Source organism: Puma concolor, chromosome C1, assembly GCF_028749965.1.
Source record: "Puma concolor isolate L17-30 chromosome C1, mPumCon1.1.hap2, whole genome shotgun sequence".
NCBI lineage: Eukaryota > Metazoa > Chordata > Mammalia > Carnivora > Felidae > Puma > Puma concolor.
Window position 1 is genome coordinate 131,123,627 of NC_141674.1, and position 18,637 is coordinate 131,142,263.

The following is an 18,637-nucleotide window of genomic DNA, read 5'->3' on the forward strand; positions in this document are numbered from 1 at the left end:
TGACACTCATAGAATTGTGGCAAAGTCTCTAGTGGAGTCTCCTCCGTGTGCAGGTGTCAAATGGTGGCTGGATGAGATATCTTCCACTTAGGAAGCACCTGTAGCTCTTCAAGTCTGAATCGCCCAGCCTTGGCCAGTGTTCCAGGCCTAGCTGCTTTGGTGTTGCCCTTGGCCTTTGTCACTTGTTCCATCTAATACATGACTGTACTCTGATTACCTGGAGAAGTATTTATGGATCACGGCAATAAGCCTCTAATAAACTCAGTCCCCAAACCTGGCCACTTCCATGAAAACACCTGTCAGCTCAGTTAATCTATTTCCTTCAGATTTCCACTTAGTAAGGATACTTTTCATTTATATGGTGTTTTTCAATTTACAAATATATGACATATTTTGAATCAAATGGGGTTAAAGTCCAACTTTTTATTTTAGAAATGAGGAAGCCCAGGCTTCAGAGGCTGTGTGATATACCCAAGTCCACAGAGATGTTAATGGCAAGGACAGGGCAAAATTTATGCTTCTTAATGATAATAGCAAATATGCATTAAGCAGAGAAAACAGAATAAATATATTCTAGTCTTAGAAGCTAAACCTGTCTTACAGTGGGGGTCACCGAGGCATAGAGAGCTTGAGTAATCTGTCCATAGTTGAATGGTTAATGGTATGGATGTGGGTTCAAGACCTCATTGGTGGCCACAGAGCCCATGGCTGTGTGCCAGATTCTGCTGCCTCTGTCTGTCTCCTGATACCCGGCACTGTGCTCCTAGCCTCCTCCAGTCCCCATCAAAGCTCTATAAAGGAAGCAGAGAAAGACCTATTATTACAACTTGGCAAGTGAAAAAAATTGAGGGTCAGAAAAGATGGCCATCAGGGAAAGATCTTTAGGTTATCCCCAAGTCTCCCTGCAGTGAGACCCCCAGCTTTTGATTATTTCCAGGAAGAGGGATGAAATTCAGCCCTCAAGTACAGTTAGGGGATGAGTCTCTGTATCTTCTGCTGGCTGGTCAGGCAACTTTTTGATGGCTGGGAGCCCTGTGTCATACCAGCAGTTACTATCTTTAATCAGTCCTGGTAACAAAGTAATCACCAGGAAGCACTTAGGCTTCTAGTTTCTTTCCCCTAACTGACCAATAAAGAATATTCAAATTCACAAATGTTCTTTTTACTGCCTTCCAAATGATTCCAGTGAACCAGCCAGTGTTGTAAGAAGTACATTTCTTTTCATTTTATTTGCTATTTGCAATGTTATAGTTTTCACTCTGAAGGCCCATTGGCTGGTGCTCAGGAAATTTGGAGATGTTATATTTGTCAGTTGGGTTGGACTTGGCTTACACAGTGAACTCAGATTCTGTATCTGGGACTCACTACTGTTAAGCAGGGTTGATTCTGCTCAGCAGAACCGAATTCACGTATCAGCTGGAACAATAGCTCTATGCTGCCATCTACTGGAACTCTAGAGAATATGCTTCCCCTACGTATTTATTAGAAAATGTTGTAAAACGGAATTAACAGAGAGCTAGAAAAACAGAAAGAAAAAGAAACATAACAGATGTTTGTATGCTGGAAAAGTAAGCCCAAAAGGATTATTTTGAAGCCAAAATGACCGCAAATAAATGTAATGAAGTTATACTATACTTTCATTTTCTTTTCAACATTTGCTATACTCGCTGTTAGAAGTTTTGGCCTGAAATCAAATACCTGCTGTAGTACTGAATCAGACTGAAGCTGAGCATTATCTCCTGCAGATGTGCAATTTTCTTCTTGGCTAAAACCAATTTAGAAATAAGAAAGGCAATAGGGAAAAATTCTCCCAAGGCACAGCAGACAAAGATCACAGTAAAAGGAAATTCCCAAGATAAAATGGTGTTTGTAATCCTTAAGAAAGGCTCAGAAAACATTGTACTTGCTATGAAACATGATTTTACCGAAGTCATCATCTCCTGAACCTATAGACACTTCAGAACAGGGGACTTAACTTTTCCAAGTCCAAGCCAGCAACTTTATCAAGCTCTTTGGAAGCCCCTTGTTTTGAGATTTAAATCTCAGATAACTGAAAACTAAGATAAGCAGAATTTTAATTTTTTAATATTTTTAAAGTACAATCAAATCACAGAAAGTTTAGAAATGAGAAAATAGAGGTATGTACCAGATCCACGAACCAGAAGTCTCAATATTGTAAAGATAGTTATTCTGTCCCCCAATTCAGTACGATTCCAATCAAAATGCTAATAAGGAGATTCTAAAATTCAGATGGAAAAATCAAGTGCCAAAAGTAACCAAAATTGTCTTTAAAAAGCAACAAAGTTAGGGCACAACCTTTCTACATAGCAAAACTGGTGATACAACTATAGTATAATATATATTGGTCATAAGATAAGCAAATGGAAATAAAGGGAGGGGGCAGATTAAAGAGCTCAGGAACCCCTACTGAAACTTGATAAATGACAGAAAAAATATTTCACATCAATAAGGAATAATGTTTTCAATAAATGATGCTGTGGCGATCGGTTAACTTGCCAAAATAATAAATAAAAGAATCTGCATAATTCACACCAAACAACACATTTTATTTAAAGGCGGACAGAATACCTTTGCAACCTTAAAGTAACTAATGATAATCAAAGCCTAAAACACTCACAATTTTAAGAAGACTGTTCATTTTGGCCATGTTAATATTAAAATCTCTGCACAAGGTAAAAGACCATAAACAGAATGATAACACCAGAATCAGAGAGGTTTTCAGTGTATAGGCAAAGGGCTCATCTCTAGAACAGGAGAAATTCCCTAATCAACAAGGAAGAAATGAAGTACAAAGTAATGGATGAAGGCTAGGAATAGGTACACCCAGAAGGGAAAATCCATATAGCCAATAAATATTTGAATAGATACTCAGCTCAGAAGCAATAAAAAATGCAAATTAAAACAATTATAATATTTGCAAATATACTTTACTAATAAAGTGTGCTATTCGGATGCAATATTTGACTATGGAAAAAGATATTCTGTTATTCTGTATGTTGTAGTTTTTTGCAGCTTATATTAAAAATAGTTTAAAATAACAGAAATTTGCTTTAAACATAATCGTAAGTGCTCTTTGTTCTGCTTGGTTTTGGGTTAAACATCAGCTCCTCAAGTAAGCTTTCACTGACTGCCAGCAAAGGAAGGGCCCCTTGGTTTAATTTGTCAGTTGCTCACTGCTTTTATAGCATTAAACACAGCTGGCTCTGGTTAAATATTTATTTGTGAAATATTTTGTCAATTCTTTCCCTTCCACTCAGGCAGATTTGATCTCCATGCCTGGCAGAGAATAGAAATTGAATAATTATTTGATTAATGGACAAATGCCCTTTTGGTATACGTCCTAGGGTCAGTATCACTCAGCTTCAATCCCTCCTAAGTTCCTCATCCATATCTACTGACAATTCAAACTTCTGTGCCAAATCCCCAGCCACTAGTTCAGTCATGTTGAGTGTACTTCTAAAATACATACTAATATGGGAACTTGACTCCTGCAAGTTCATAGAATTCCGGGGATAAGAGTTGAAGTATCAAGGGCTTTCAGATAACCGAAAGTCTAATAAACCAAAGCACCCCATCTCTGAAATACTTGCTTTTCAAGGCTGTTAAGCAGATACTCTCTCCCATGTTCAATAAAACAATATCTCAGCCTCAGTGTGAGGTTGCTGTCAGCTTCCAGCAAGAACTGCTTGTATTTCCACTTGTCTGTGATGCCATTCTCCTCCGGGTCCATCATCTGTCATGATGAATATTTACCATTTGAGGAAGAGATGTCATTTGAAGCAGCGTTCAGAGACCCTCTGAAAATCCACAGTGCACCAAGAAGACACAATTTCAAGTGGTAAAGCAAGTGCAATTAGCTATCCTTATCAGAGTCAGGGTGAGAAGCTGCCAAAAGCTCTATCCTTCTTCTGGAAGGGTTGTGTCTCTTAGGGCAGCAGGGCTCTCCACTGGGGTCACGCCCAGGTCTCTGATTTAGGATTGCTGATCAGGCTGAGTCTGTGTCACTTCCCATTCAGCTTCTGAGTGCTCTGCCATTGCAGAACTACAAAAATATTGATTGTTGCACAGCAATGTTTACTTCTGCTTCTGAACAGCATGATGTGGATCTTTGAAACCTTGTGCACAGTGAGGCCCAGAAACTCTGCAACTTTGTTCCAAACCCATTCTGTATTTGTCTGGTTTTCCATTTGATTTTTAGTTCCTTATTGAAGTGAGACGGTTGCATTGTTTTCTGTCTCTGGCATGAAAAATAAAATGGAGTTACTTTCTAAATACATACTGCTACTGGAATGGCCATCACTTTTTGACCCTTGCAGTTGTCTCCAGGTAACACAGTTGATCCTGTTGTTGTGGTGCTCTTCTCCCTGTTTTCAGAGCTTAAAAGACACCAGATAGCTTGATTACTTTAAAGTCAAGAGTAGGTTAGGCTATGATTTTACGAGCTTGTACTGAAGGTATTGCCTAAGAGAGTAAGAAAAATAAAAATTATACAGGCAGTGTAGAATAGTGTTTCAAAGTGTTTTTGTTTGTCCACTCATTTTGGCTGTGTCTTGTTTTTTTTGTTTCGTTTTGTTTCTTGTTTTTCTGTTTTTTTCCGGAAGGAAATAATCCCATTCACTAACTGTTAACAGGAAGATTGTCTAATAAGTCTCAGTTCACCAGAGAATTGCTTGTCCAGTGCAGTTTAGATGATTGTGGTTTGGTCTCATAATGCTGCCATCTTTTCCAACAGCTTAGAAAACTAGCAGTTCCTTCATCAAGACCTCTACTTTCACCTTTTTATCCTGAGGTATCTTCAGTCCTGTGATGGTTAATTTTTTTTAATTTAAATTTAAAGTTTTTATTTAAATTCCAGTTAGTTAACATACAGTGTAACATTAATTCCAGGTGTACAATATAGTGATTCAACATTTGCATACAATAGCCAGTGCTCATCACAGCAAGTGCCCTCTTTAATCCCCATCACCTCCCCTCTGGTAACCATCAGTGTGTTCTCTATAGTTAAGAATCTGTTTCTTGGTTCCTGCCCCCCTCTATCACTCTTGCTCTCTTTTTTTCCTCTTTGTTTGTTTTTTTTTCTTTAATTCCACATATGAGTGAAGTCATATGGTATTTGTCTTTTTCTGACTGACTTATTTCACTTAGCATAATACTCTCTAGCTCCTTCCATATCATTGCAAATGGCAAAATTTCATTCCTTTTTATGGCTGAGTAATATTTCATTATATATATTTTATATATATATTCATTATACACACCCACATATATACACATATATACATACATATGTGTGTGTATACACACACACACACATACACACACACACATACACACATCTTTGCTATCCATTCATCAGTCAATGAACTGGGCACCTGATAATTCCATAATTTGGCTATTGTAGATAATGCTGCTATAAACATCATGGTACATGTATCCTTTTGAATTGGTATTTTTGTATCTTTAGGTAAATACTGAATAGTGCCATTGCTGCATTGTAGGGTAGTTGTATTTTTAACTTTTTGAGGAAGCTCCATACTGTTTTTCAGAGTGGCTGCACAAGTTTACTTTGTCAATCACTGACAGTGCAAGAGGATTACTTTCTCCACATCCTCACCAGCCCCTATTGTTTCTTGAGCTGTTAATTTTAGCTATTTGGACAGGTGTGAGGTAATGTATCACTATGGCTTTGATTTGCATTTCTCTGATGATAAGTACTGTTGATCATCTTTTCATGTGTCTGTTGGCCACTGTGATGGTTAATTATATGTGTTAACTTGACTGGGAGATGGGGTGCCCAGATATTTGGTTGAACATTATTCCAGGCATGTTAAAGATCTGGGTAAGACTGACATTCTAATTGGTATAATGAGTAAAGCAGGTTTCCATCCCCAGTGTGGGTGAGCCTCCTCCAATCTTTTGGAGGCATGAATAGCACAAAAGGCAGAGTAAGCAAAAATTCGCTCTCTCTGACTACTTTTGAGCTGAGACATTGGTCTTCTCCTATGCAAAGACTGGAAGTACACATCAGCTCTTCTGTATTGCCAGCCTGCAGACAGCAGATCTTGGAACTTATCTGTGTCCATAGTCACATGGGCCAATTCCTTATAATAAATCTCTTTCTCTCTCTTTCTGTACATACAGACATGTGTGTGTGTGTGTCTGTGTGTCTGTGTGTGTGTGTTTCTCTGGGGCCCTGACTAATGCAAGTCCTTAGTCAAGTAGTCACTGGCCAGTGGAGAACCAAAGACAGCTATCAAAAGAGAACCAGATAATTTACCCCTCAATAGACAACTTTTGAAGCCCCGTTCTTGGAAACTCTCATACTGGAAAGTTCTGTTATTATCTAAGTGTGATCTTCCCAAGACTAGCAAATTTCTGGCAAAGAACACAGGAGATCTTCTTAGATCAAAGAATATTAGATGGGAGGCACTTAGGCTTAGAAAGAACAACTCCCTTGACATGAAATAAAAGCATGTCCCACATTAGGTAAAGGAAAGACTCATATTAAATAATGATTAATGCACAATGAGCTATAATCATGTGCCAGTAGCAGATCACTGTTAACACCAGTGCAAATTCAATCATGGTGGACTATGTAAGTGCAGAGTATGGAATGTGTCAGTGTGTTTATAACAACATCTCAGGGAGAGGATACTCTGAATCTTTACTCCTACATTAAACAGACAGAAATAGGATGGTGTGGAATAGGTCTTTTCGCATTAATATAATGTTAGCTGAGCACATGCTATCTGCAACCGAACATATATATTTTTTAGCATCTCTTGCAGCTAGTTGTGCTATGTGACTAAGTGCTGGCCAATGGAACAGAAATAGAAGTGTGGGAAAAGTCTGGGCCAAACACTGAAATGCCCACCTAACTCTTGTACATTTTCCCTCTTCTCACCAGCAGAAAAGCAAGTGTGGTGGTAGGAGCTGGAGCAGCCATCCTGTACCATTACACAAAAGGGGTATGTGGAGAAAGGCATATGTGCTTGTACATGGAAAGTCTATGTATAGCAACAGAAGAGAAAGGAACTAAATTCCTGATGATCATGGGGCTGCCTTAGCAGCTATGGAAGACCCACCTGGACTTTTATATGATGGAGAAATAAAATAACTTTGAAGAATCAGAATTTTGAGTCTCTGTGCTCTCTGTTATGGTGTGTATCCAAACTAATACAAGTGCCTCAGGGTATTTTATCAGAGTATCTTATCTTACTAGAAATAGATACCAGGGCCTAGGAAGGTAGAATTGTATTAAGGTTAATGGTGCAGGTTCAGCTCCATTGCTTGCGTGGTATGTCAACTTGAGCAAGGTACTGAAGCGCTGTGCCTCAATTTACTTCATCTGTGAAATGGAGATAACAAAAGTGCCTAGGTCACAGGGTTTATATTGGATTAAATGAAAAAAAAAAATGAGAAAACGCTTCCACACAATGTAACCATCTAATTGCTATTTACTATTAGAACTATTTTTCATCTCCTTTTGAGATGGCTATCAAACATGACTTGATATATAATTTGTTCTCTTAAGTATAGTGGCACACCCTATAAATAACCAGTTTCCATTTTAAATGAAAATATTAATATTCTAATATTCAGGTCTATCACTTGTTAGTTTAGATGATATGAAACAATTAAGCTTCATAATATGCTGCAAAGATGAGGATCAGACCACAAATTAGGTGATTTTCTGAAGGTGAACCAATAATATTGTGATTGACGATGATACTAAAAAGATGAAGATAGTAATAAAAGTAACAATAATAAATAAAGTTGACTGAGGATTTTTACATGCTAGACCGTGTACTGTCTTTTTAAATGTGTTGTCTCCTACAATCTGCAGTATAATTGCATAACATGGACATTATTATACTAATTTTAAGGATGAGAGAAACTGAGGTCAAGTTAGTTATGTTCCCTGCTCCGTAACACATAACCATTAGTGATTAGATGAGGAACTAAAATTCAGTTATTATTATATTTTTTTAATTCCAAACCCTATTTATTTTCCATTATTTTACCATGAACTCCTTGAACTCTTGCCTAAGGAAGCATTCAGTTTGCATCTATGGTTTCCTTTAATACATTAGGGTAAATATACCAGTTTCCCCCTTTCATGTTCATTAGAGATCTAGAGATTGATTCTAGGCTCATTATTTTATCTTATTTATTAAATATACTCAGTGTTTTGTTTTTTTTTTTTACAAGAATGAAAGTACTTTAACTTGGGATTCCAGTAAGAAGAAGGAAGACTTATCCTTCTTTAAATGCAGCAGGTTACAGGTTGATTGTTTTTTAGGATATTGTAGCACATATTTAATGAGGCTGTGGTGTCCTAATCACTATAGGAACATAAGGAAAGTGGCAAGCTACTTCTAAATTCTGGGCCTTAGTTTCCCCACCTGAAAAAGTAAATTTGTTTGCGTCAGATCATCACCAGTTATTCTAATTATAGGTATTATTTAAATAGGACCTCTCTCTTCCTCTCTCTCAACTTTCCACCTACCTCCCTTCCTTCTTTCGCTAAATTAGTCATATTAAAATACTTTACTTAGCTTTAATCACCATGAATGGGCCATCTGCTTCTATATTTCATCAAAAAGTAGAATTTGATCATGGCTGCTATAAAAGAATATTTGCATTATTTATATTATAAGCAAATGAATCTGACATTTATACCACTGTGGCCTAAATTCTCCTAAATCTTGTCTTATATATGAAATGTGTATGATGTGTAGAGTCTTAGAAAGCTCTTAAGAAGGTTTTCCCAGTTGAACAAATCTCTTTGATCTTCTCAAGACTTGAAAGCTGCAAGTGTGGAATACATGAATATTTCTGAAATTCTCAAAATTACAGGTAATTCAAATTTAGTCTCGGTATTTTAATATGATCAATGAGTGACGTGTATATCAAGTGGATGACATTTGGCTGTTAATGCAATACACTGCATCTACTAAATTAATCTTGTGAGTATTTTGTTATCATACAGGATTAGAAAAAGACTCTCCTTGTGGAGTCAACTTTAGAAAACACGATAAATGCAAACCTATGTTTAGACAATTCAGTGGCATTTGAAAAAGGATTTGTTCTTTTTAATGTAATCATTTTAAGATATCTACATGATTTCACATGGTTAAGTAATTTTATTTGGTCTATTTGATACCCCTCACTTAAAGAATAAGAATTTACCAAGAACCAGTCTTGAGCAGAATCTTTTGTAAGATTTTATCTATATTTATAAATTGGACTGTGAAACACGTGGAAAAGGGAAGAGACTGACAAAAAGAATTTGTCAACTCTGTCCTCCAAGTACTTATAAGGGGTGGAGAGAAAAACCATATGGTAATCAAAATGGCAGAGAAACATTACAAAGAAACATATAAATATGCACAAAATAAGCATCAGTATTTTATAGATGTAAGTGAATTCACACTTATGTGATATGAATTTTCAAAAGATAGAGGAAGAAAGGAGAGGAAGAGTGAGGAAGTAAGGAGGAAAGAAGTGAAGGAGGAAGGCAGCAGGTGGAAGGAGAGAGCGACCATTTACACAAAGTCACTCATACAAAGTTATACTGTAGTCTTGAGTTGATGGTCCTCCCCAGGGAAACAGTCCAGAATGAGGTCCTCACCTGAATGTTACTGGAAGACCGAACTCGGGCAGTGGAAAGTGATATCATTTGACATATTTTCTTTTTTCTTCCTCCCTCTTTACCCATTTCTTCATCTTTAGAGCACACTTTACATTTATGCTAAAATTTATAAATCCATTAATTTCAAAAATCCTTTGAACTTGTAAAACCAAAGACCAGAAGCATTATGGATGTGCTGAAAAATATTTGGAATCAAGGTCAGTAAATTATCTAATGGATCCTTAAAAATGTGTTAAAGAAATGAATATATTGATGATTCAATTTGGGGGTTAATTCTTTGCAGAATCTGTGTGATGGCAGTTACAGAATTGGGAATGTACTTTTGCAGATTGTTGCTTTTGTTCTTCAGGTTAGTGAAAAAATAAGGGCAAGAATGTTGCCTGGTGTGTGTGTGTGTGTGTGTGTGTGTGTGTGTGTACATGCATGAGAGATCAGTAATGTGAACAGGTCCACAACATTGGTCAAAGAGGAGAGGACAGGGCAATCCTGAATCTGTAGCCCAAATAGGAGTTGCTAGGTTCACTTTTGAAAGCCTGGTCACATTCCCATTATATATATTTTCTTCTTATTTGCAGTTACTGTTGTAGATCTTTCTTGGTTTCCAATTTTTCTTTTTTGTGACCTTTAGCCACTACAGGAACAGCATTTTCACATAGTAGCAAGTTAGCACTAGGGAGTGAAATCTGGTTGGAAGAGAACTTGAACAGTAATTTTCTAGATTAAATATACTTCTGAAAAAAGCAAGAGTGAACTAGTATTTTTAAGTTATTTTTTTTCATATTTGCTACTTCTTCCATTTAATCAAGCAGAAAGTTTTATCTCCCAGACAGTGGGAATCCCAACAGTGTTTGTTAGATCCTGTCCTAGCAAATATCTCCACTGATCTTCCTAGCATCTGTGTCTTCATATAAAATCTGAGCCCCAGGGGCTGGGAATCAGAAGAAATAGCAGCCAATTTTGCTCAGGTTTTTTTTTTTTTCCTTTTTTTTTTAGACCTCAACTAAGTTTCTGCTGCACAGCAGACGGTCATTTTGAGCTCCTGTGCATGCAGAGTTGAAAACATGAGAAAGTGCTAAGGCTCACAGTTGGTATATAAGTCATGGATAAGGGGGGGGGGCAGGGTGATTGGAGATTTCAGTTTTCTTCCTCGTGTTACCTGCACTTTTGAGGGGCCCAAGAACCATGACTGATCCCATGTTAGTACAATAGCCCGCCTTGTTATTCTATACCTTTATTCCCAGTGTTTATGAAATCAGTCTATCTTTGAAAGCACTCAGGCAATTGATTTTTTTAATTATATGTTTATTTACTGCTTAGTTCTGCCTTTCCCTGGTTGTTTCTAAAACTGAATAAAAATAAATATAGTTAAATTTCATAAATGTTTAAATGATGCTTATGGTGGTTAGCTCTAAGCATCCAAAAATTTAAATGACTTTCATGACAGACTGATTTCCCCCCCTACTTTATGAAGATGTTTAGTTTCCTGCATACATGCCTGATTAACTCTAACAGTGAGGTACCATTGTATTTGTATGTATAGGGGTTATGGACAGGCTGCCAGAGGAAGGGAAAGTGGCAGTGGGAAAAGAAGGGAGAAACACATTTTGGGGGCTACTTTGGATACTTATGTTTCAGTAAAGTTTATGATTATTGACTACTGAAATATAATTTACATATAATCCAATGCACTCATTTTAAGAGCATAGTTTAATGCGTTTGGACAAAGGTATATATATACCCATGTAATAACCAGGACAATCAAAATACGGAATGTTTTGATCACTATCAAAAGAGTCCTTTTCTCCTTCTCAGTCAACTCCTTTAACATCTCAGCTCCAGAGCAACCATGAACTTGCCCCTGTCATTACCGATTAGATTTGTCTTCTCTAGAGTTTGAAGTAAATGCAACTGCATATACTCTTTTGAGCCTGGTTTCTTTCACTCTACATGGCGATTATGAGATTTGTTCATGTTGCATGTATTTGTAGTTTGTTCTTTCTTATGGCGGAGCAGTATGCCATTGTATGTAGACATGTTGCAATCTGTTTATCCAACTCTTGATAGACATTTGGGTCATATCCACTTTGTAGATATTATGAGTAAAGCTTCTATAAACATTTGTGTGCAAGACTCTGTGGTATATAGCTTCATTTCTCCTTGGAGGATACCTAGATGTAGAATAACTGGATCATATGGGTGTTGTATGTGCAAGGGTTAAAGAAACTGCCAGGCTGTTCTTCATAGTAGTTGGACCATTTCATACTCCTACCAGGTATAAAGTGGGAGCTTTTCATAGTTAAATTTTGATTTTCCTGATGAGTGATAAGGATGGGCAGTTTCACATGTCCTTCATGGCTACTAAAATTCCTTATTTTGGGGTGCCTGGGTGGCTCAGTCAGTTAAGCATCTCAGTTTTGGCTCAGGTCATGATCCTGCAGTTTTGTGAGTTCAAGACCCGCATCGGACTCCGCACTGGCAATGCGGAGCCTGCTTGGGATTCTCTCTCTCTCTTCCCCTCTCTCCCTGCCCCTCTCCTACTCACGCTGTCTCTGTCTCTCTCAAAATAAATAAATAAGCTTAAGAAAATTAAAAAAACATTCCTTACTTTGGGAAGTGTCAGTTGGAATTTTTTTGTGCTTTTAATTAAGTTGTCTGCTAATAGAGATGGAATACATTTTAGATACAAGTTCTTTGTCATAAATATATATATTATGGAAATTTTCTCATAGTCTATGGTTCTCCTTACTTTTTTTAATGGTGTCTTTTGAATAGCAAATGTTTCTAATCTTTATAAAATGCAATATGTAATTTTTCTAGTATGCTTTGTGAGTTTTTTGTGCCTAAGAAATCCTTACCTACCTCAACATCACAATATTTCCAACTAGAAGTTTTACATGTACTGTTACATATAGGTCTATAATCTATTTGAATTAATTTGTATGTAGAGTGAGGTAAAGATTGAGGTTAATTTTTTCAACTTCTTCTAGTATCATTTATGGAAAAGACACCCCTTTTTTATAAGTAGTTTGTGAAAAATCAATGCTTGTACTTATATCTACATTCTCAATTCGCTTCTGTATGTCTATTCTTACATCAATACAACACTCTCTTGATTACTCTAGCCCTAATGTAGGACTTGAAATTAAGAGTGTAAATCCTTCAACTTTGTACTTCTTTTAAAAAATCGTTTTAGCTATTCTAGGTCCTTTGCATTTTTTTAAGTTTATTGATTTATTTTGAGAGAGAGAGACAAAGGGGGAGAGAGAGAGAGGGAATGAGAGGGGGAGGGGCAGAGAGAGGGAGAGAGAGAATCCCAAGCAGGCTCCATGTTATCAGTGCAGAGCCTGATGCAGAGCTCCATCTCACAAACTGTGAAATCATGACCAATGAAGAATTGGATGCTTAACTGACTGAGCCACCCAGGTGCCCCAGTCCTTTGCATTTTCAATTAAATTTTGAAGTTGGCTTGCCAATCTGTGCAAACCACCTGATAAAATTTTTATTGGAATTGCTTTGATATTTTAACAATATAGTCTCAGCCACAAAAAAGGTGTATCTCTCCATTTATTTAGGTCATTAAGTTTTTTTAACAATGGTTTGTAGTTTCCATAGTTCTTACTTATTTGTTCAATTTATCCTTAAGTATTTCATGTTTTTGGATATCACTATAAATTGAATTTTTAATTTAATTTTACTTTTCAAGGGTCTTATATATTGTAATATATACAAATGTAATTAATCTTTATTTTTCAACTTTTTTTCTTGAACCTTGTTAAACTCACTTATTAGTTCTAGTAGCTTTTGTAGATTTCTTAGGATGCTCTTCATACACTATCATTTGTCTGACAGTAAAGATACTTTAACTTCTTTTTCAATATGAACTTTTCAGAAAGTATCATAAAATACCAAGAAAAACTAGAATGAAACCGATACAGGGTGTTTAAGAAGGACTGGGCATCTTCCAGTGCACCTTTCCATGGTTCATCCTTTCTTAACTGCAAGGTTACTTCTTCACGAAGATCGCCATCTTAACATTCTCCAGGAAAGACCTGCCTCCAAGACACCTTTCTCCTTCATAGTCAGGAAGCAGAGATTACCTCTCTGGAATTTCTTCCTTCAGCAAGTTGAGGACATAAAGAATGACCTTTTCCTGTGGTGAGATGTTCATAGCAGATTCTCATAACTAAACTTGACCTTGGCAGGCTCAGAGTCTTTGTTAACCCCAATAGTTATAGTTTTCAAATAAGAATTCATATGCACCACAGATAGCAGGGCGTTAGTTCACTTTCAACGTGCCATCGGAAACTCTCTGGTGGAATCTTTTTCCAAAATCCTTTCTCCTGCATACAGGGAAATTAAAACTTACTTATTAATTGCTGGTAGGCAGAATACATGATCTGGATAAGAAGAGCAAGTTATCAGGCAATTTTTTTTTTATAAAGAATTAAGATAGGGAACAGAAGAATGTCCTGGAAATCCAACAAAGCAGACAAAACAAATGCATACTGTTACTTCCCACTGGAGCTTTGTTCTCCAAGCAGGGAAGCCTTTTGAGAACCCTGATAACTTAATTCTTTCTGGTATGGTAAAAATCAAGCCCACTTTACATCACTTTTGTTTTTTGTTACTCGCATTAGCACATGGGTACGTAACGATACATTTACAAATAGGCACAATCAGTTTAAATTTTGGAAACATACAAATATTTCGTTCCAACTAAACTATTAATATATTTTATTTTATTTTTATTATTATTTAAATTTATTTTGAGAAAGAGAGAGAGCAAACGGGGGAGGGTCAGAGAGAGAGGGAGACAGAATCCCAAGCAGAGATTGGGAGTGCAGAGCCTGAGGTAAGGCTTAAACTAGTGAACCATGAGATCATAACCTGAGCTGAACTCACCTGGCTTAACCAATTGAGCCACATAGGCACCCCTAAAATATTAATATATTTATGAATCATCTCAATAAGAAAAGTTTTCTATAGTTGTAAAAAGCTCAATAAAGAAGCTGTGAAGCAATGACTCAGACCAGCTTTGATAAATCAATTTGTCGAGTATTCCCAGCCAAAGCTGGCTCCTAATTGGTCAGGAATTTATTTATTTGACATATTTGAAGGTGAAGCCAGCAGCACTCAGGGTTTGAATGACCCCTAATGTTTCTCCACATTGAAGCAAGGCCCAAAGCCATCTGCAGATGGACCAGGCTCTGTATAGTAGTAAGCACAAAACAGTTTACAGAGGGGATTTTTTTTTTTAAAGGAATGCTAGGCAAGTCTATCTTTTCATGACACAGAGACTTCATGCAGGGCTCCCACCTGTTTAGTTTATTATCGGTTCAAACCTTTTGCTCAAGGACCATTGATTTGCATGAACTTCCTGTGCATAATAATGGTTCCAATAATGAATAGTATTTATTAAACATTTCCTAAGTCTTAAGCACTTAGAATGAGTTGTTTTGTTTAATCCTTACAGAAATCTTCTGAAGTTTGTCCTTTATCATTCGTTCTTCTCAAAACAGGAAACTGATGCTTGGAGACGATAAATAACATACCTACAGACACCCAGCAAGTGGTGGACTCAGGGTTTGGACCCAGTTGTCCAACACCAGAGCTTGTGCTCCTAACTGTTATACCACATTGTGTGTGCTGAACAAATACGTCCTGCAGTTCCCAATCCATCCAGAACCAGGATGATCGTTATTTCCAAAATGGTGGAGTAAATTAGTAGAATTATAATGTTTATATGTGTAAGTATTATGTATGTGTGTGTGTGTGTGTGTGTGTGTGTGTGTATATATATATAATCTCCATTGAACTAGACATGAAATAATCTTTTCAGGGTAGACCCTCGGCTCTGTCACTTCCTGTGGCCTTTGAGACAATGCCTTCGTATGGACTAGCATCTGTGTCATGACTTTCTTTTATTCTTTCCATGTTGAGAAGGTTCATTTCTGTACAGATTTGGGGTTTGGGTAGAACCCTCTATAAACTTGGGTATAGGCAAGATAAGTGAAAACAGACTGTATTCTTCTCTCTAATATATGAAACATTTAAAATTAGGGATTTTTGAAGTTTGGGCATGTGCTGCAAGGTCTCTGTGTGAGGCTTCATAAAGGATGAGCTAGCACCTGTACATTATTTTCACCACTTCCTGTTCCTTACACAGGGTGGGGGACCAACCATCCCAGTGGGGTAAAATTTCTGAAAATAGTGCTGTTGTTTTTTTTAAAGACTGTAAGTCACATGGACAGAGTAGTCAAAGAGTAGTATATTTAAAAAACTGTTTACTCTCTCTAGTGATCAAAGTTAGCAGTGTTTCTGGATGATGATGCTCACGAAAATTTTTGTGAAAATCTCTTGGAGTCAACCTTTTTTTTTTTTTTTTGAAAGAAAGAGAGAGAAAGAATGAGTTTCTGGGGGAGGGGTGGAGAGAGAGAAAGGGAGAGAGAGAGAATCCCAAGCAGGCTCTGTGCCATCAGTGTAGAGCCCCACGCGGGACTCGAACTCACAAAAGAAATGTGAGATCATGACCTGAGCCAAAATCAAGAGCTGGGCACTTAACCAACTGAGCCACCCAGGTGCCCCTCTTGGAGTCAATCTTGATAAGAGACTGAATTCCCTTGAAATGGACACTACATGTCCAATGAACTCATCAGTATTGTGCCACACAATAGGGTCTTTTAAAGACAATACAGGACTTATGGAGTTACAGCTGGAAGGAAATGGAGAAATGGGACATAAAAATTACTTAAAAATAATACATGTGGCCATTCTTTGGGGTGCAGGGTAGAGCCAGTTTTCTTATGTTTGCCTATAAGCCATCTCCCCATCCTCTGTAAACATCCCTTCTGTATTAGTTGGGGTTTTCCAGATAAGCTGAACAAATAAAATGTGCATATATAAAGAGATGCAATATAAGGAATTAGCTCATTCCTAATATTCAATTATGGAAGCCTGCAAACCCAAAACTGCAGGTTGGGTTGGCAGAATAAAGACTCAGGAAAGCCAATATTCCAGTTTGAGTATGTAGGCAGTCTGCTGTAGAACCAAGAAGAGCCAATGATGCAGATGAAATCTGAAGGCCAACTGCTGGAGAATTCTCTTGTTCAAGGAAGTTGATGTTTTGTTCTGTTCAAGCTTTCAACTGGTAGGATGAGGCCCACCCACATTATGGTAGGTGATTGGCTTTCCTCAAAGTCCTCTGATTTAAATGTTAGTGTCATCCCAAAGTGGCCTCACCGGAACACCCAGAATAATGTTTGACCAAACATCTAGGCACCTGTGGCCTGGCCACGTTGACACATAAAGTTATCTATCGCACCTAAGGCAGAGGAGTGCAGTTGTCATTTGGTAATACCTAGAACACCAGCCACACATGCAACAGCCACAAACTATGGGTTCATGCATTTTTCCAAAAGGAAAGTCTCCTTTTGGAAACTACCTGCTGTCTAGCAGCACTACCTGCTGTCTTCTATCTGGGGTCAGGTGGTGTCCATCCTGCCTCCCCTGCCCTGTGTAGGATGATAAATCATGGCTGCTCTGCTCTGGGCACTTCCTGTGATGCCCTTTAAGACACTAATCCTCTCTTTCACTTTGTTGTTCTATATTTCTCTGAGCCCTAAAGCAGGGGCTTACCTTCAAACTCGTCTGATCAAGGCAGGGATATAGAATGGTGAGATAGACTGCCATTAGTGCAGAGAGATTTACAGATGACTTACCATATAGCTCCCCAGGACCTGAATTCCTCATCATAGGGAGATAAGCTGAAGGAGGTTTAGATCTAGTTTCCCGGAACCCTGCCCTTATCATTACTTCCTGTCCTGCCCTTACTCAGCCAGCATTATAAAGTCAGTTGGCTAGAAGATGGTTACACATTCTAGGTTCAGATGCAAATACAAAGGGCTTTTCTTTTAAATTCTTGATTCCAATTCTATACACTCTTGTCTGTTGCTCTATCCTGCTTCCTAGTGTCTCTAGTTTGCAGTCAATGGTTTTCTCCAGTCCCATACTGTGCACCCGAACAGGTCATGTGGTTCCCAGTCCCCAAACATACCCCTTCTCTGACTTCATTAACATATCTGTCCTCTGTGTCATCCTCTCACCGTCCTGTCCCCCTCTAGGTCACTGGTGAACTGATTCAAAATGAGGTGTTAATACTATATATCAGCTCTGCTGCCTGTCTTAGAGAATTCATATAAGGGCTGTCTTCAACTTGGCTTTGCCGGTTTGCATCTCTACTTTTTTAATGTTAGGAAGTGTATTAGTTCTGTTTTTGGATAAAATCTATACCAATTTTCCTTTCATTCAATGTAATTTAGTACACATATTTTGAGTACTGAAAGTATATCAGCCATCACCATTCTGAGGGCTCTTTGGGGTCTGAGGCTGAGGACACAAAGCCATACCATCAAGAAGCTCTCCGCTGAAGAGGAAAGGCAGACATCATGTATATATAAATCTACAACCCAAGGGAAGGGTTCTGTGACACATTAGAGTTACAAATTGCTCTGAAAGCCCTGAGGAAGGAGGAATGAATTCCAACTGGGAGGAAAGCTCCAGTTTTACATGTTGAGTTTACTAGTGCTTCACATATGAAAAAAATATCTGCCAGATGAAGCTATGCCTGTTGTGGAGTGGCTCCCTTTTTACACACTTCATATGCAACTGTACCGCTGTTTAGAAGACAGTCTTCAGTCCTCAGTGATGGAAAATGCCCTCTCCCCCCCCCCCCCCCCCCCGCCGCCAGCATCCTGGGTAATTTGGACTAGGTTATTCCAGTCAAACCTTCTGCTTAAGCAACATAAACAAAATAGTGAGCTAACTCAACTACCACCAACAAAAAACAAAATCCATTTATTTATTTATTTATTTATTTATTTAAAAAAAAAATTTTTTTAACATTTATTTATTTTTGAGACAGAGAGAGACAGAGCATGAATGGGGGAGGGTCAGAGAGAGGGA

General features: G+C 37.7%; 1 long non-coding RNA gene across 1 annotated transcript in view; it reads right to left on the reverse strand.

Moving 5' to 3' along the window:
- Positions 1-584: 584 nt before the first annotated feature.
- LOC147578443 (uncharacterized) overlaps positions 585-18,637 on the reverse strand; it is a 43,910-nt gene continuing 25,857 nt past the window's right edge. The window contains exon 3 of the long non-coding RNA XR_015255196.1: positions 585-4,397. This is a non-coding gene — a long non-coding RNA (uncharacterized LOC147578443). The remainder of the gene's footprint in view (positions 4,398-18,637) is intronic.